This window comes from Acyrthosiphon pisum, chromosome A1, assembly GCF_005508785.2.
Source record: "Acyrthosiphon pisum isolate AL4f chromosome A1, pea_aphid_22Mar2018_4r6ur, whole genome shotgun sequence".
Classification (NCBI taxonomy): Eukaryota; Metazoa; Arthropoda; class Insecta; order Hemiptera; family Aphididae; genus Acyrthosiphon; species Acyrthosiphon pisum.
In genome coordinates this window covers 132210579-132232395 of record NC_042494.1, presented here as the reverse complement: position 1 = coordinate 132232395, position 21817 = coordinate 132210579, and the positions used below count along the sequence as shown (strand labels likewise).

The following is a 21817-nucleotide window of genomic DNA, read 5'->3' as shown; positions in this document are numbered from 1 at the left end:
TTATTATTTTTGTACATCTCAGACAAATGGTCTTCGACCGGTGGAACGTGCCCCGATTTTGAGTCACGTGGTCTTAACGATCTGGTCTCGATATACTTTTATTTGCTAATAAAATATATATAATATATGAAACGGTTAAAATATATTTCATTCAATTATACGAAGCAAATAGAATTAAAATAACAATATCAATAAATGATTAAAAATCGGTCGAAAAACCAGTATTTATCAATGAGTTTTATTTTTATTATTATTTTTTTTTTTAACAAAAAGGAATAACAACTAAAATTGATTGCGAGTTCAACTAGATTTAAGATCATTGTCTATACGTTGCTTTTCCATCTAAAAATATGTTACTTTAACGTAGAAGTTGAAATTACAAATTTTACTATACACTTTACCACTATACCACTCTTCAACATTTTGGTATCAAAACAACAAATTTAAAAAATGTTAATTAAATTGTAAAACTATTTAGTTGATAAAATATCTGTGTTTTTAAAATGCATTAACAAATAATTAATAATAATGCAATTTTCTTAAAAATAAAAAAAAATAATTATAAACTTTTAATGTTGTCATATTTTATTATTTAATGTAAATATTTGATTTATAAAATATTAATTATAAAACATATTGTTTTGCTTGATATTTGTATGGCTTTTAAATTTTTTTGAATGCATTTTTTTTTCATTATAATATTTGCATAGGTAGTTTGTTTTTAAGGTCATCAACTTCCAAGCCACAATAATAACCTAACCATATTGGTACACGAAAAATAGATTAATTAATACAATTAATTACTTACCTATATAATTAAAATATAAGAGCAACGACTTTTACATTTGGTTTTTATTTGCTATTTCGATAAATCACACTAGAAATCAAAAACAGTGTTAAACAAAATATATGATATTAGAATTATATTTTAAATCCAAATATATTCGCTTCGTTTGGAACATATATTTCTACCTTGTTAGGTAATTTCGATTTTACAATTCAGATTCAGTTTAATTATCTCGAGGTGTAATGAAATAAAGTGTTCACAAGTTTTGTGAAATCAGCTGTTCGTAGACGGTTAGAAATGATACTAACATAGACACTTAGCAACAGAATACGTTGGCAGCGCAAAATGCATGTCACTGTGACGGCCTCTCACATATCTGTCTCAAGCCCGGAAGCAATGTCATTTACAAGAATTAAAAGTTTTGCAACTCAGATATAACTTTATTACAACCACACTCGACGAGGTAATAAAAACCGTCATTGTCGTAGAATAATATATTAAGCGCAGTCGATATTTTACACGTTTAATAATTCATGAAAATTTCAGTGTTGTATACTGAGCATAAGGCAATAATAATTAATTCATATTTCAAAAGAAAAAAATATGTAGACCGCGATTCAAACTGCAATCGCGTTTTGTAAATTAAATAATAGAATATAATATCATGACCATATTGAATAAAAAAATTAATTGATTGGTTGATGTAAACAAAATATTTATGTAAACACACAACGGATCACTATTTTCAGTTAAATGTTTGCTTTCGCTAACGTCGACTTTACCGTATATTGACTAATATATTCGAAAAGTCCTGATTGAACAAAACAAAAATATGTGAAAACATATTTTTTATATAAATTAAACCATAGATTTGTGTACAGTTTTGTTATTTCTAGTAAAATCAATGAAAACATTTCAACACTTATCTTAGAAAATCTTGCTACGTTATATAAGATTTAAATAAATTACAAAATCATTTTAATTAAATGTATAGGTACGTCTTGGTACATTCCATTTTAAGTTAAACTTTTTTTTTAAATTATTATACGAGACGCATAGTATTATAAAATATTATTTTAGACCCTGGGAACGGTACATGATTATTATTTTACAGTGAATTTAGAATTTTGTGACACACATTTAATAGACATGTGTAATACAATTGTATATTTCAATGTTTTTGTGTATATAGATTACTATTGCACTGGGATAATAATTTATGTAAACATTAATAATGACCTAGTAAAAACGGACAGCTGATAAAAATAGTTGGACGTCAAAATAATATATTCGCAACTATTGTAAGTACATCGTAGATTTAAGATCTCCGAGTTTCAAATCAAAGTTTTTAGGCGCCCCCCTATAACGAACAGAAAGGCTTATAAAGTTTTAAGCTGAAACTCCTAATGTATATTGGACGAAATTCACGGGAGTGAAAACCCATTATAGTATATTCACAGATTATAAAATGCATTGTATATTATATGTCATTGTGGATTTTGTTCGGAGTGAATTAAATACGGTCCTTCAAAAGAATTTTTTTTATTTATTATATGAAATTAAAAATGAAAATTACTTTTTATTTACAACTATAGTTATAATGTTACATTAGAACCTATTGTTGCGAGACGAGAAGACAACGTCAATAATATTAATTGTATTCGCTTACCACATAATACGAGTAATGTACGCCACGACGAGTCTAGATATTATAGCATTTATAACGAGGTTTATCAGTAAATTAAATTAAATACAAATATAATATAGCACTATCGTTTAAATTTTGAATTTTGAATATCATACAAGCACGTTTTGTACAATTAAAATATGTCATATTTCATTTCATCGTGAACACGTTATTTAATTGTATCATGTGCGCGTGTCGATTTTAATTAAAGTAAAATCAAGTAGGAATGGACATTGAATTTCAATAAAGTTCTTTTAAAACGTTAATTTACATGTGAGATGGGTCAACGTAAGAGATAAAATACACGTGAAATAAGCCCCATAAACATTAAAGGGTCTGCTACTTATTATTGGAACACAGTTATGTAGTGTTCCTGGTTCTGTGTTGTTGACCTAACTCTACAGGTAAGTAATCCGTCTGTTCATCGGTCATCATCGATACACAGTCCTGTAAAGTATTTAAGTAAAAGTATTTGAGTAAAAGTATTCAAATACTTTTTTAAGTATTGAATAACGTTTTAAATACTATCAGCATGAAGTATTTTGAATGGTATTTTAAATACTTTTTGGTATTGAATACTTTGGTTTTTTATTTCGAACATTTTATTTTTATTCGAAATAATTGGTTGGACAAATATTATTGTCAACTACAATAATAGAATAATAGTTTTATTTAATATTCTGTATTTCTGTGTTAGCCTAAGCCCAAAGGTTTGTGAAAACAAGATTTCTAAAAAAATGTATTGAATATTGAATAACAATATTCCCTTTAAAACTATTAGATAACTATTAGATTACATACTACCTATGTGTTTATATTACGATAATTAGAAACCCACTGTAAAAACCAAAAGTATTTGTAAAGTATTCCAAATACTTTTTAAAAGTATTTGAGTAGTATTTGAAATACTTTACAATTAAAGTATTTGAGTAGTATCTTAAATACTTAAAATAAAATGTATTTGAGTATTTACTCAAGTACTTTTTAAAAGTATTCTTTACAGGACTGTCGATACACCTTATTCTGGCACAACGATCCGCAGATGGACATTACGCGCTTCGCCTTTTCACGGAAACCACCTCACTATTATAGCGAGTAGGATAAAAATCCAAAAATATCTCACGCAATCGATTACCTACTAAAGAAACCAATAAAAAAACGAATCGTTCTGAAGCCGTTATGAAATACCTACGCTTTGATTGATTTTTTTTCCGGACCACGTACGTATTACTCGACTTCTCTAGTCACGCCCACGCAGGTCTCAGCGTGTATAGATGTCTTGTTGAGATTCGAATAGTAAGTCATAACTATAACACTGCAGTATACAACTATTTGGACTTTTGAACGATATGTACACAAAAACGGTTTTTATCTGGTATAGTAAAATATATTATATTATAAACAAATCATACGCGCCCACCATGACTCACATACGCGCAAACGTATTTTAATTAAATGCACGTCGTCACTCGAGCCAACAAAATTCAAACTTTTCAAAATAAAGTAATACCGAAATGACATTTGCACTCTTGAAAAACTATGACTTAAACATAGACTTCCGCGTATCCAAGAAATCCGTCATTGTACAAAGACTCTAGCCCCATACAACAACTAATTACTTGATAAACTTCATTCAAACTACATTAATTCAACGAACGCCGTGTTAATAACACCACTTCAACGCCGCTTAAAACGTGGTCGACCGAACGATCTTGTTATTTAATTATGCGCATTACATACCTCTGACGGCTCTGAGTGTACGTCATAATTTAGGTACATAATTGTGACACTCTTAATGTATTATTATTAGTTTATTACAATATTTTAATGTAAAAGTGTATAACTAACTACTATAATATTATCACTATCATAATATTGCTTTAATAACATTTATCTACGACTTCTTGTTACTGCAGTATTTTATAAATCAATGTACTATGTTAATCAATAATCACTATATACGTATCTATAACTTATAATATTACGTCCACAGCGTTAGAAAAAAAATTAATATAAGACTGTAAATATATATCTATGAACCTATATTAAGTATAGACCACGTGCCTAATGAGACGTGCTGTTTGGCCGGTTGCTTTCGATACGGTACCACTCCGATCCAGTTGTAGTCAAGCAGGTGTTATATTTCTCTTACGTCTCCCCTCACCAACGTTTTTGTGTAAGACCGTACGTTGTTGGTTTTTTATTTTAAATCGACAATTCGATCAGTGAAAATGTTGTTTTTTACTATACTTGCACATATTTTTATTCAATTCCGTATCCCAAAACTACGGGTCTGAGTTGTCCAGTGACCGCAACAACTTGTTATCTTATATTATAAGTTAATTAATTTATTAATAATATAATAATATATAATATAATCAGCAATTTGTATATGATAAAAATTAGTTTAAACTATCTTAATATTACTAATATCAATATAAAATATAGGTATGTTAAAATAACCTGATCTGCAAGCAATGATTTATTATTGAATTCAAATTTAACACATCCATCACATTGACTTATTCAACGACGAAGTATACTCGACGACTACAAGCTACAACTATACAGCAAAACGACTTCGTATTAAAAGGTACGTATTAAAAGGTCTTGGACTTTCAAATCAAAGTTATTTTATATTCTGAGAGGAGCAATAAATGTATTGGTTTTTTAATGATGTGTCTTGTTTTCATTTGTCTATCAACACTTCTTGGGGCAGTAACACTGCTTCAATTTTCTTCAACAATTTCTTCTTCGATGGGATATTGAATCTAGTTGATTCTAGCATCAAGGTCAAAATTTAAAAATCTCAATAGTTTTCAAAAGCGCAGGGAAAAACAAATCAAATATTAAGGAAAAATAGTAATTTGTAAGCAAAATCTATTTTGGTTTTAGGTGTAATTCTAAAGCAAATAATCGTAGATACATGAAATTTTCACTGAATATTTATATTAGCATTTTATATACACAATAACATTTTAAAAATAATTTGACTTGTTTTGAGCGGTTTACGGATATTTTTAGCTGCCAATTTTTTTAGTTTTTTTTCTATAAATGTCAATTAAAATTTATTCGTTCGGGTCAAAAAGCTTGACAAATTAATACAAGGCTACTAATATATTGTAACAATGACAGTTAAAAAATATAAAAATAGGTACATACCTTAGCAAAATTTATTTATAAGTAGGTATTTAATTTTTGAATTTTGACAAAATACGTAAAAATCACTTATTTTGAGTTAGAAATTCATAAAAAATGTTCATTAAATATATTTGAAAATTTAATTGAAGATTTGCCATAGGTTTGTCTATCTTTATCAAAAAAAAAAAAAAAAAAAATGTCTGCCAGAACGCCAAATTAAATTTTGAAGTTGAAATTTGTACAGGATTGGATATTCACTCGATTTCTCATGTAGCGATTTTCTTATTTTGCTGTAATTCAAAAGAGAATAACTGTAGTTACTCGATATTTACACTATATTATGTTTATTTTACCAATTCCTATGCTTGATAAAATTTTTAAAATATTTTTTTATAAGCACTTAAAGTTCGTATTTTGACAAAAATGTATAAAATGTTCAACTTTTACAGCTAAGGATTGACAATTTAAAACAAAGTTCTATGTAAATAGGTAAATAATTTACTTTATTACAATAATATCATCAAATATACTTAGTAGTTAGTAGTATATCATAAGCTGACTCACCGTCTTCGCTAGAATCGTTTTTTGTGTACAATGATATTATTTCTTTGAATTCAAATTTAATGCTATCCATTACAGTGACCCACTACTAACCTACTGTATAGGCGTTTAGCAAAGCAACACCCGCTTGCCCACTTTTTTTTCCATCTGCTGACAAAATTTTCGAAATCCACAAATTTGTATCCTAAATAATGTCTAGAATTCATAATGGTTTAAAATAAATCAACATGGTTACTCTTTTATCGGGTTTGTTGTATTTGTTATCAATCTAATACAGCTAATGTAAATAAGCAATAATTTTGGAAATAGTTTTATAAAGAGTGATTTAGATGATTGAATAAACGTTGAATTGAGGTTTAATCATACATGAAAGAAACTCAATGGACCAATTTTATAACAAATGGTACTTAACTAAAATATTTGATGAGTTAATGGTTGATTAAATTAATTTAAAAAAAGAATGATTTTCAATTTTGTCTGAAAAGAGAAATACGTCTATTATTTTACGTTAAAACCACATTAAAATAAATTGAATTTCAAACGCACGACTTCCTTGGTACTTATTCTTTGCAACTCAAGTGACAGAGTTTTGGCGGGATTATTTGAGGCTATTTATACTGACATTGATAAATTTTACAAAAATTATATCATTAAATTATATTGTATTCTTATTGGTCATCACACTTAATTGGTTTATTTCAACTAGCTCTAAGTACTTAATTTTTTTAATTGTTTTACTTATACAGTGATTCACTAAACACCAAATTAATTTTCGCACTGAATTACTGTAATTTAGAAAATATATTTTATTTTTTACCCTTGTTTTTTATTATATGGCATAATATAGTACATCCAAGTAGTGAAAATTGATCAGTTTTGATTTTTGAAAGGAAACAATTAAATATTAACAAAATCAAGAATCTCAATAATGTAGGTCGTATACACAAGTATTTGATGATTTACCTATGTACAATTTAATGGAGTCCGAGTTATGCACACTGATGATTTACATGACACCCACAGTAACACTTCACTACTCTTTCCCGAAGTAAAGCGCGCTCATAAGTATGAATTTATATTAGTTCATTACTCGACATTTATACGTTGAGATCTTATAGAATAAAAATATTCAACATCAGAATATAAGATTTGAAAATTCAAATGTAATTTAGTTAAACACATTTATTCTACAATAATGTAGTGCGCGAGAAGTGCCTACATAGAAAGTTTTAACTGTATATATTAAAAAATTTAAATCATTTATATAATAAATTGTTTGAATCTCGACAATTGTTGATAAAATGAACTGATCATGTTAAACGAATCGCCTTATTGATAGTACTGCAACGAATATTTTACAATTCTATCGACTTGAAATTTTTTCTTTCTCTTCAAACTCGTTTTAATTAAATTTATGATTTTATTTTTCCACACATGTCTTCGCATTTTAATTATTTATATATCATTGGTCTTATGGGAACTTATTTGCGGTAAGTATTAAATTACCAATATTTACTGTGAAAATACTGTTTATTTTTCAATTACCGCTAATTGAAGAAGGTATTTATAATTGATGAGTGTTTTATAATATTATGTTATTATATAATATAGGACGTCAATAGAAAGTCTATTTACCGTTATCAAATGCTGTCAGCATGAATGTGTACACAAGACGTCATATTATGATTAGCGTAGTATTATATGAATGGTTTTAAAACGATAATGTAATAAAGCTAAATATTCTAACTCGAAAATGAAAATAGCGTTAAATTGGTTCCAATCTAGGTTGCGGATTTATTCTAATACAATAGTTTTTTTTTATTTATATATATGTACAACTTATAATTCACTGTTCTTTAAAACTTTAAATTGAATGGCCTATGTACCAACATAATATACCCAGTTATGGATTTATTTACGAGTTAGATTGAAAAATTCGATTAAATTATGACTTTTATTCGCAGCACTTATTTTGGACTTAAGACACTTTAAGATAATCGAAAATAAAAGTTTGGCTGTTTTCTTTTAAACTTTTGTATTTTATTTTATTATAATATTTGTATTTTATTTTAAATGAAGTTCTCACACCACATTAAAGTCGGGCCGAAGGTCATACATACATATTATTTTTACTCCAGATACAAAACGATGATGGATAAATGTAAAATGATGACAACAAGACTATAATATAATATTCATATTTCATTTATCATATATAATATAATACCTAGGTATCTCACCTATCATATAACATCATCACATCATAAGTCATCATATAATTATGTCGTATTATATTATACCATATTGTGAAAGAATTTTGTGGCAATGCTGATAATACATTGGAAAGTGTTGAAGATTTTTGTTTGAAAACTAAATAAAAATAAAAATATTAATCGTCCGATGCCACTCAGAGGATATTATATGTATAGTAGATAAACAAATTTACAGCATTCTTGTGAAATATAATATGAATCTCTATCATTATAATAAATTAATAAAAAGGAATAATATGTTACAATATTTGTATTAATATTTAAAAAAATATATGTATAATAGTGTCTGGCTTTTTTAAGCATTTAAAAATAATTTTTAGAGTATTTTTGATTTATTTTAGTATATTGTTTATGATTTAAGATCCGTATTCTATAGTCTTAACTCTTAACCAACTTGTAATTTTAATTATGACTTATACCCAAATAACACATTTATATTATAATTTGTTTTAATGTACACACATTAAAAACTAATAGACATATGTTATATGTATAAGTAGTTGCATAATTATAATTTAAATAAATTTAAAATATTTTATAGTAAAATGTTATCTTTACAATGCAACATATCAATTAAATGTAAGAATAAAATAGAATTTTGTAGTATGCGTATCAAAAGCAGCATTTTAACGACTCATTTCAATTTAAATTGAAGAAACATTTCAAATTAAAGCATATAAAAAAAATCAATTTACTAAACTGGACTAAATTACTTAATACGTAATATTTGGGATAATACATAAACACATAAATTATTATGTGTTTAATATAAAGTCTCTGGGGAAACAAAGATGGTTTTTGATAATCTTTTTAATATTATGCTTTTTCCTGTGATTCAAATTGGTCATAACAAAATGCACATAAGTATAAATAAAATACTATTATTGTTGTTTACAATGAGGTGTAGATATATTAAAAAATACATAAATTATTGAATGAAATTGAAAGCAAATATAAAATACCATTTATCTTTATAATTCGATTTGAAATTTGGTTGGATAAATACAGTTTTATGATAAAAATTATATTATATTTTAAGTTATGTAAAAAAATAAATATCGTAAATACAATATTCAATGTATTATATTATTTAGAGTAGGTATACCTATTTCGTTTAAAGTACCTACTTCAAAGTATAAAACAATTATTGTTATGTGTTGTAAAATAAAATTAATGGAAAATAAAATGGAAAATCAAACCATAGATTAAAAAAAAAAATACTATTATTGCATAAAATAAAAATCAATTTTAAAATATTAAGAATTACAAAGTATACGTCAACTATAAATCGAAAATTTAAAATAATTAGTTTATAACACAAAGAATACACGAAAATATACTATGTCGATAATAAAAAATAATTTCAGTGACAATAATACTGAGCACTTAAAACTATTTGGGAAAAATTTGAACGACTATCAAATGTTTTGTCCTCGATAAAATGCAAACAATTTATACAAGTTTCATTTTTTTGTTATTTCATTAAAAAAATATACAAATTACCATGACATGTTTCATATATGTATCATTCTTGTGAAAATTCTGATTATCGGTATAAAATAAAGGAGCGAGAACCAAAATAAAAAAAAACTCAGTATGCCTAAATAAACGGTTATGTTTAAAGGTAAATAATCTAGTAAAACTCTTAATAAATTATGTCCTGATCAAAGATATTTCTCAACATCGATTCAAAGTTTAAACTACTACAACACTACACATTTCTATAGGTAAACTATTTTCTCAAGATTTTTAACAAAGGAGTCTGCTATTTTGTGCATCGAGGCGTGTACTGAATGTTGAATGTATGCACACATATTTACCTTAAATATTTTTAGCATTATTATTTAACAAAAGAACCAGTAAAGTGTAAAATAAATGATAACTAACTAGTTAGTCTTTGTACCGTTTAGTTTTGTATTACTTGGTTACAAATCTATATATTCGTCGGGTACAATAAAGCTAAGTATTTATTTAAGATTATTTTGTATTACATTGCGCATTTTTATAGTCAAAATAATTATAAGCCCTACCATAAATATACGGCAATAACAATCAAATTGATAAAATCAAAAATGTATGTATTTGTCTCGATGAAATTCAATCTATCTTATAGAAAAGAACTGTAAAAAATGTTAAGTTTACATAATTTATGTTATTATTGTCGTAGAATATTACATCTCACCATCAAGGATCTCGCAGAATATTTTTTACCCAACTGTTTTACAGATTGTGTAAATTATTTATACTATAATATCTATGTCAATAAATTTTGAAATTTCAAACATTTTTCTGTTACAAATAGTAACAATTTAAATTAATTAAAGTTTTTTTTTGGAAATATTCTTAAACAACTGATGTTTTTCAAAGCACCAAAGTTGTAGTTTTCATAAATTTCATGTATTCAAATTAAAATACCTATTCCTAATTGCGTGCTTTTTGAAAATTTTTGAAACATTTTTAAAGGTGGGAATAAAAATTAATATATTAATAAATAAATATTATAATTTATAATTATAATTAATTAAATTATTATAATTATTAATTTAATATTTAATAAATATAAAAATGTTTTAAACATCAACATATATTTGTACAAAAATTATTTTTGACTGGCTTTCTAAAACATAAATGTGAAAATAATATTTATAATAGCATGAAAAATACATTTTACTCTTTCCGTAAAATATTTAAAATATTTGTTTATTTTTACAAAAATAATACGCATTAGGTATGCTCGAATTAAAACATAACCCAAAATGTTTAGTATAATATATAAATTGTAGGATTTTGATTGAATTTATCATGAATTATAAATGTTACTAAATTATAATGTTTATTCAACTTTAATATTAAATCTGGATAAGTTGATATTATATTAAAATGTTTTTGATTTGAAAAATAAAAAGAATAAATTGATTTTTTTTTTTTAACATCCAGTTATCGAGAATCTTAATATAATATTATATAAGAAAGTAGAAATTGTGTCAACATTATGAGGGTGACATCATACTGCTGCCAAACTGTACATTTAATTTTTTTCAATTATATCTCAGAACTAAACTTTGTCTTACATATTTTTATTAAATAAAAGTATACATTAAATTGGTAGGTAAGTTCCTATTCCCTAAAATAAATTCTAAAAATGTCTGAATTTAATTAAATTAATATTTATATTACTATACTAAAATCGTATACAAGAATATTATTCATAGGATACTAGGCAGTGTCTATTTTAAAATTGTATTCTTCTAGATAAATATGTTTCCAGCATCCAACTCTTTTAATGATATTATTAAACTATTTACAATACTTAGAGGTTTCTAAAATTGTTTCGATGTCTAAATGAGAAAAGTTAACGTAGTTTGAAACAGGAAATTTAAATCTGTTTCTCTTAAACTATAGAATAAAAATATTTATAAATGTTAAAAATGTTAAAAATACTTCATGAAACACTTGTTTGATAATAGTAAATAAAATAATATAAGCAGTGAAATATTTTTTTTTATTTTGAAATCTTAGCATTAAAGTTTTCACAACTTACTTTTAAATTCTCTTTGATTTTCCTTCTACATAAAAGTTCTAATATGAATAAATTTAATTTGAATTCGAGAAAGTAATATATTATAAAATCAGGTTGCTTATTAAGTTGAAACGTCTTTAATTTATTGTAAAAAAGTAATAGAAAAAATATGGCTAACCTATATTATTCATGTAAAAATATAAAAAAAAAACTACCCATAAAGTAATAATGAATCTATAAAAATATTATAATTTTTAATGATAATTTAAAAACTGTTTTTATGCTACAATAAATTGGATAATATTTTAATACTAAATTACCATCCCCAATCGATTTATACCACTATAAAATTCATAATCACTGCAAAATAAAATTTAAAAATGTTTTCTTGTTTGTATATAAATAAGTAAAAAAAAAAAATGATAATTGATTATGTCATCCAATGGCCACCAAGCGTTTAAATAAAAAATTGTATTTTAGTTCAGTGGTTCTCAACCTTTTTTGTACGACGACACCTTAATTTAGATCCATAAAAATGGCGACACACTTAAAAAATTTTTATGGATTTTTGAAAAAGTAAAAATTACAAATCTACGTAAAATGTAAATTAATACATTTAGGTTCATGTTAGCATTTTATTTGAAAAAAAAATAAATCTTTTAAATTTACATAACTAAAATATAAACAATTAAAATTAGGTATTAAAAAAATATTATTATAAAAATAGTGTTAGTTTATATTGGAAATTAGTGCGATACTTGTGATTGGCGAATTGAACATAGGTATTCGATTCGTGGGCGAATTGTTGACAAACTTACGCGTAATTCACTTTCAATATCTTTAAGCGTTGACCTTTTTTTTGGTTTTGGTTACTTATAATATCGAAAATTCTGATTCACACATATATGATGTTGAAAAAGGAAGCAACACGGTGATCACGAATGAGAATAGTGAGAACGTGCTTATTTACGTACCTACTTATACACATAATGCCAATTTACTATTTATCAGTTATGAGATTACGTCGAAATCATTACGAGGTAAGAATATCTCCATAATTGTTTTTCTTATCTCTGGGTTTTACTATTTCGTCATAATGCTGAAATAATACCATATTTTTTATGTCAAATGAAATTATATGAAATATATTAATATATAAATAATATAATATTTTGGCGACACACACCACGGTAATACGCGACACATTAGTGTTTCGTGACACACCGGTTGAGAACCACGGTTTTAGTTAGTTCAAACAAAATATGTCTATCGAATATGAGGTATAGAAAAAATTTAGATATGGTAGCTAATGATTCATCAATTGAGGAATTTACATCAATGCATGTTGAATTACTTAATATCAATATTGCCTAGGTGACTAGGTATAATATAAGACGTGTGATATTATAAATATATTTCATTGGTTATGTACTTCAGAGTTTTCAGAAAACAGGAATATTTGTAGATTAGGTATAAGTATATTGGTCAATCCACTATTCATAATTTTATATAATCAATTTATTATTTAACTTTTAATTTATTTAATTTGTTTTATTACTAAAAATAATGTTTTCATTACACAATATAATAGAATTTCAATATTATTATCTCAACTGTATACTTCATCAATCAAATAACTATATTTTATCTACAAAATGTGAGAATAACATACCAATTCTCAAATCATAAAAACAATTTTATAAATTACACAAAAAAAAACTATATAAAAACGCGGATGAATTTTTTTTTGCCACAGGAACTCGTACTATTTTAGATTAGTTCAACTGGTAAAGCGTATATATGTGTGTGAATACTATAATATATATATGCATATATTTGTTAAGTTAAAGAAATTAAATAAATCTACAAGACGAGGAACAGGTTTAAAATACATAATTTTTTTCAGTTTCTGAGAGAATAAACATAATATTTTATAATATCACAAAGTTGGTTTCATAACGTTTGAAATATTTTAGTTAGACAAATGCCGAGAGCCTTCCAGCCTTTCACGGTTAGAAGTATTGAATACCAAATAGAAGTGGATAAAGTGCAAATGTCGTATATTATATACCTATTTTACAATGGGAATATGAGACACGCGTGAAACTTTAGAAAAGGTGCACTTCGTATATTTTTATAAAAGTTAAGTAAGAAAATTAACATACGAGTAAATAGCTGTAAATCTGAAAGAATTATTGCGGGAGAAATAATATTAAGTGAGCACTTGGTCATATTATCCTACTTTAACACCCTTTAACATTATTCGTACACGACATTAGTGTCTCTGTTGTGTTACCATAAGATGTTGGATATATATTTTATTAAAATCAAGTGTAAATGAAATTTGAATAGCGTCATAAGAAAAAAAAACCCTATGCGATTGAAATCTTTGCGTTGGTAACAGTTAATCTTCATGGAAATTAAATCTGCAAATAAAATACTTGTCACAGATTATGGTTTAATTATGATAAACATAGTTAATATAATTAAGCATCTTACAAGTTATAATACGCAAAACGAAATGTGTCTTATTAGTTTTACCAAATAAACATTTTTATATAAATTACAACTTTATTTAAACAAATTGCCCACCACGAAACATTATACAAAATCAATAATAATAAACAAATGTTTATTACATACAATATTTAAAAAAATAGTATTGCGGTGAAAAAAAATAGCAGAATGTAAAAAAAAAAACAAATATTAAATAAAACAGAAATAACATTAAAAAAAAAAAATAAATAACAATAGTAGAATTTGTTGTATATTATAATATACGTTTGAACTTGGTAACTTTACGGGTATAAGTGGAAGCTTATAATATTTTGTGCATCTTTTAAGACCAATAAACATACATAATATTCACGAATTCGAAATATATTTAATCCATTGGTCAGACCAACTGAAAAAAATTCTCAGAAGACAACATGTGGTATACAGCAGGCGCCGAACCATAAACTTAGTGTATTATTATGTTATTAAGTATATTATTATACTTACGAAATTGAGTTTAATATTCCAAACGTTCGGTATCCGTATAAACCTCATTGCAAACAGCGTTAATATAATCGTTTTATAATTGTTATTATTAGTATTATTGCCGAGTAGATGTCCAAAACAATATTTTGTGGACAAGTGGGTAGGTATACCGCTCTGCTGTACATTGCTGTCAATGTAGTAATGGATGTGTTAAATTTGTATTCAACGATAGATATATTATTTCATATACGAAAAACGAGTCTGAGTGGAGACGGTGTGTCTGCTTAGGATATTTTATATTGTAATAATATTGATATTGGTAACAATAGGTAGGTTGAATTCATTCTGGAAAAAAAATATTGTATTTGCACTAGTACTTATATTATCGTAAAATTATCAAGACATTTTAGATTACATGATGAACTTCTTATGGGGAACCATGTATTACATTTTCAAGACTTAGCTACGAGTATATAAAATTTGAACGTTATAACAAATATTTTTTTTTTTTTTAAACCAACATTTTAACACATTTTAAAATTTTTTATTTTCGTGTTTTTCCTGGTTATTTTAACAAGTACAGAGAGTACAGAGAATTTTCAATTTTGACCTCCAAAAAGTACCAACTAGATTCAATTTATTACCAGAAATTTCTATTGACATTGATGATCAGAGTATTTTTTCAACTAGAAAAAGTGTTTCTAGATATAAAAAAACACACTCACAAATCATTGTAAAATCAATACATTCGCTACGCTCAGAATCAAAAAAAATAATTTTCGTCGACGACATACATGTTCGTGTATCTATGTGTTCAGCTATAATATCAGACACGTGATTCATTTTGACCCTTAGGTTATGTCACAAGTCAAAAATTGGAAAACCTAATCAAAGAAACAACGCCACCGTTTTCATTGAGCCTACCCTAAATACCTACGTATGATAAAGTAGAATATCAAAAGGCTGAACAAAAGACAGATATTTGTATTCTCCGGCTTAGTTTTCCTGAATATTATTATTAGGGCCAGGATTTATATGGAAAAAACCTCGTGAAATATATGCCTCTGACAAATGCGTAAGTGTATACACATATATACTACATATATGCAAAACAAAAAAATAAAACAAATCCTTCACTATCAAATAATGTATAAACATATTTATATTTTTTTAACAACGATCACTATTAAAGTCAAATTTTAATTTTAAGAAAACTCATTATTATTAGTATCTATGCAACCTTCGTATGAAATCATTTAAATAAAATATTATACAAAATCAAATCAATAGGTTTACATATTATGGATAGGTTAGGTACATTACCTTATGTAATATAATATATTATACGAAAAATAAATGTGTTGGTAGCAGCATTGAATAATACGAGATAATTGATTTAAGATTTAAAAATATTTAAAGTTCTTACAATTATCTCACGGTAGGTACTTTAAAACACTTCGTGCGATGTCACTTAATACGATTGGCGCATATTTAAAACTGGATCAATTTCGAACTGACATAACCTTGATTTCATCCGATTCACTATAATTTAACTGTTTATTATTTTATCAATTACCGATGATTTTTGACAATATGCAATACACATTCGTAAACTTAGTTCTAGATAAATCATGAAATTATTAAAATTATTTTTAAAAAAAATGTAACATCAATTTTTTTCTAAATTTAAATAATTTATTATGTACCTACCAAATGTATACAATGTTAAGATGCATTTTTTCAGAAATATGCAAGTACCTACACATTTTGGCATTAAAAACACAATATTATGACGCATAAAGATTTTAAATCACAATTTATTGTCTTAGGTCAGATGTATAAAAATATCCATTTGTATTTAATCTCGGGTCCTTATTATTATTATCATTTTAATAATTCATTAAACATCATATTTTAAATAAGACACAATATTACTTAATATAATACTGTTTTAGTAAAAATAACTTTGTCACAGTTTTTAAATTCTGGATTTAATATTAAGAGTAAGTACATAAAAAAAAAACCAAAAAATAATATCGTTATAAGCATAATAATATCGTTTAAAGCATAATTAACATTGGGTTAGCGATTTTAAATTGATGCTAAACCTGTTATTCTTCAGATATTAGTAATACATTCGTGTTGTAAATTTTATAAAACTGACCTAAACACATTTTTAAAATACCTATACGAGTTTCTATAATATACAGCATTTAACCTGCAAGACGAGTTACACAATTTAAACACAGATCCGAATGATTCAATCTTGTACGGTAGGTAATCCATCATAATATTATGTCCGATTGACACTGCTCAACTGTAATGCACCAACATTATCTTCACTTTATTGTATAATTTGCGTATAATTTAAACATATCGAAATCGTTCAGTTTGGCAGTCAACTTACGGCAAATTTGACATGTTCGAAGCGTTCACATTACATGTGCAAACCATTAACCGATTCGGGGATTATTATTTATAATTAACTACAATGATAAATCAAAACGCCGGATTTCCCACGAAGCATCTGCCACGTTCCGAATAAATAAATAACATTGTTTGCATTTTGTCTATTGGTTATCACTTAAAATATAATATTTTTATCATTTTGCGTAGTGTAATATTATGAATTTAATTATTTAGTTTTCCCGTTTATAACAGGCAAACAATTATTCATCTATAAATACTAACGAAATCGTTTTTGGCAGATTACATATTTTTCTACATAGCTTATGCCTGGTACAACAGGCGTCAATAAAGTGTTTAGAGATAAATACGGCGTACATAAAATGTTTTCCAATATCATTGTAACACTCATAATTAATTCCTTAGGTACTTTAAACAGTTTCCAAAACGTTATCTGATTTATTTTAATTTTCTGATATTAATTATACGTGAAATGACAATATCCATAACTTCTCGGTTGAATCATTTGTTTGAAATGAATATCACCTCGTTAACTGGTACATCAGTAAGGTTAATTTTAAGTGTACATAACCAAGGTATTTAGATGCAAAACACAACAACAACAACAACAACAAAAAATGCACATTAATTGTTCTGATCTCTAAGAACATCGCGCAGTGTTGTATCTTCTATAAATGTACTCATTAATTAATAAAAGAACTTGCTATAAAAGTTGTAACTTGGTTCCATGCAAGTTAACAACAACGCCGCACAATATTACCAAATGCTGGCCAACTCGTGAATATTATCCATATAAAATATTATGTAACTAAAATAGTAATAATAATATGCAACACAATAGCGTTGTTCAAATTGTCTATCGTATCATAATTTCGAACGTGTAATATTTTAACTCTAGCACAATAACAATATTAATTGTTGGTGTAGTCAAGTTATTAGAAACAAAAGTTGCTGATAAACGTTGTGTGTATACGGTGCAAGATGATTTATGGGGAAAGAGAAGTGCGGACGAAAGAAATTATTTAACTTAAAAGCTTTTCGCTGTTTAGAAAATGGCCCCGGTAACTTTCGTCCATGTTATGTAACATCAACTTAATTATGGGGTTGGGTCGCGCATAAATAAGCGGCAAGGGCGGGGTTGGAGAACAAAGCAAAAAAGAAAATCGTCAATCTCGGGAAATAGCACTTGCCGTATATGTGTAAATGAATTTATTAAATTATTCATGGGAGACATATTATGTAATTTTTGGATGGCGTTAAAAAAAAACCAAAGTTCCACAAGCACCGAGCAACTCATTAAAATGTAGCTAGTTTGAAAAAAAAAATACATCATATAATTATAAGCCAGTGGTGACCAGCGAGTGAGTAAATCAAGAGGTTTGTAGACGCCGACTTAATAAATCACATTCAGGGTATATATAAATGAAAATTAAAGAACTCGAACTGTCGAGTGAATTTTTTTTTTAACAAATTGTTCACATCACATACTATAGCTACTTGCCTTAAACTATTATGTCAAAACAATAAAACAAAACTTTTCCTTAATACATGAGTTACTATTAAAATTTCACACTCTACTCTCAATAACTACTTTTAGATATGTGCCAAATATTCTGATTACTATAATATGGCGACAACGATTCTATAATCTATATCGACACGAATAATGTTCTAATCAATCAATTCCAGTCTTAATCCACACCAATAGTTACTATCCACATGAGTAAATACAGCTAAATATTATATATATTTAACAATTCTCGAGGACTCCCTGTCATTTAATTTTCAATGTAAACTATCACGAAACATGGCTTTCTAATTCAAACCGTTGATTATTTTATTTATATTTTATACTTTTGACTGAATAAATGGAATAGTTGTGCTGTATTATATATATTAATATATTGTATTTTTAGATTCTGAGTAGGAGCGATGTAGGAGCGATTAGTAGGAGCGATTCTGAGCGGAGCGATGGATGTATTGGTTTTACGATGATGTGTGTTTTTTTTTATTTTTTATTTTTGTGTCTATGGACACAATAAGTAGGCGAAATAATGCTTCCATTTTCAAATTCAGAGAAAATGAATCAAGTTGCTGCGTTCAAGAGGTCAAAATTTATGACTACTAATAGTTTTCAAAAGCGCTGGGAAAAACAAAAAAAAATTAGGAAAAATGGAAATTTTCACGCAAAATTAGTTATAGACAAAATTGGTTTTAGTTTTCAGTGTAACTCTATAACAAATTACCATAGATACATAAAATTTTCTCTGAATGTTTATATTAACATTTTGTATATGCCATAATATTTTCAAAATATTTTGACTGGTTTTTAATTGTTTAAGGATATTTTAAGTTTCCAATTTTTTTAGGTTTTTTTTCTATAAATGTCAATAAAATTGTATTTGTTAATTCAAAAAGCGTGACATTTTCATATAAGGCTTCTGATATATTGTTAGTATTGTAACTGAAAAACATTTAAAAAAATATTCATCATTTTTTTTTTATAAGCATTTGAAGTTCTTATTTTGAAAATATGTATTAAATTTAAAATTTATAAATGATTTTGTAGTTCAAAATGTATAAAATGTTCAACTTTTATAGCTAAAGATTGAAAATTTAAAACAAGTTTCCACGTAAATAGGTAAATAAATTATTTAATTCACAATAATATCATCAAATATACTCATATATAATATATACTAATATATTATCACATACCGACTGACCGCCTTCGCTCAGAATCATTTTTCGTATACAATGATATTACATCATTGAATTCAAATTTAACACCATCCATTACAGTGACCCACTTGTAACCTACTATACAGCAGAGCGACACCTATTTTCCCACTTTTTTTATTTATTTATAAAAGCACTTAAAATGATGAAAACGAACAATTTGTATATATTTGATGATAACATCTACCTATAGATTATCAATAGGTATTTTATTTCATAGTGTGTAACATGTCACCATTAAACAAAATAAAATCTTTAGTAGGTAGTCTAAATATAATTCATCTGAATACACCAAAAATGCATCAAATGTATTGGCCAAAATAAATGTTTTTTTTTTTTATGTGTGGAACGTGTGAGATAATGGTTTTACAACGATTTTAAATTTTTTATTTTCCTGATGACAACTTCTCTACCAGAAGGCTTGATTCAATCTGTTCATGTGTACCGAATTCCGAAAGCAAATTTCATCTATTGGTACTTTTGAAAAGTTGTTTTTAGATTTTATTTATTTTTCTGACATTTTTGATAAAAATTCGTAATGAAAAACTATTGAGAAATGTTGAGAAATTCTGACACAATATTGACCATTTGTTCGGTTATTTCATACAGATTCCAAAAAGTAATAAATCATACATATTCAAAAATTTCAAAATTCTGAAACTTACAACGAATACGTAATTAAATAATATATTGATAGTAATACAATTTTCAATTTTTTTTTTTCAATTTCGGTCTTTTTTATGAATACATTTGACTTTAAGTATCTTACGTACTACATAATATTTATTACTTTGTTTGCTATTCTGATGTAATGTTAAAAATACTGAATACATAACTGACATTAATAGTTATTAAATAACTATTCATATATTATACATTTTATATTGCATAATACATCAAAGCTCTGTCAGAATTGTTGTATTGAATCCAATACATCTATTACAGTAACCTTGATCCATAATGACATACACTCAACAGTTTGCTATTCAGCAATATTCAAGCACCCCAATTTTTGTTTTTTTCAAAATCGTTTTCATATCAAAAATAATGAATTAACTTACTCCTATAAAAGTTTCAAAACATTTTGCATAATGAATCATTATTGTGAATGATAATTTCTTTTATTTTTAATTTTTCAACTAAGACACCTCATTTAACATTTTCTATTTATGAAATAATAATTAAAATGCTGTTAATATTTTTTTAGGTCACAGCTATTACAGTGTCCGTATTTCATATATTGTAAGTTAATTTTCATTGAAAAATGGTCACTGTATATAAACACATAATTTTTTTTCATTTTTAACTTCTAGGTAATTTGCAAATAGGATCTAATTCATACTTCGATGGGTCAAATGTAGACTACATTCCATTATTTCAAATTACTTTTAAAAATTATCGGGATAAGCAATAACAAAACTACATAAAAACGAGAATTTACGCAGACCCAGTTTTCGACAAAATACATTTGGTTTCATTGTTTTTATTCCAAAACAAATATTTTTAGGGACTTCAAATTTTACCAAAATATTTATACTATCATTTTTAAAACATGATGAAAATTAAAAAATATCAAAATATTATTTAATTTTTTATTTGATTTATGTACAAAACAATTTTTGTTTGAGATTAGAAAGCCTTTTGATTTAAATTCTCTCATGGTTTTCTTATAGTATTTTTTTTAAGTTGGCATTGAGTCA

At 26.0% G+C, this 21817-nt stretch overlaps 1 protein-coding gene across 4 annotated transcripts in view; it reads left to right on the top strand.

Annotated features, from left to right (window-relative positions):
* The window catches only part of LOC100163019 (CG32204-like), a 153985-nt gene that overhangs the window by 9858 nt on the left and 122310 nt on the right, over positions 1–21817 (top strand). Inside the window, exons 1-2 of one of the 4 annotated variants that reach the window (XM_029486055.1) lie at positions 4499–4812; positions 4923–5067. The gene's annotated coding sequence lies outside the window, so the exon portion shown is untranslated. 4 annotated transcript variants of the gene reach the window in all.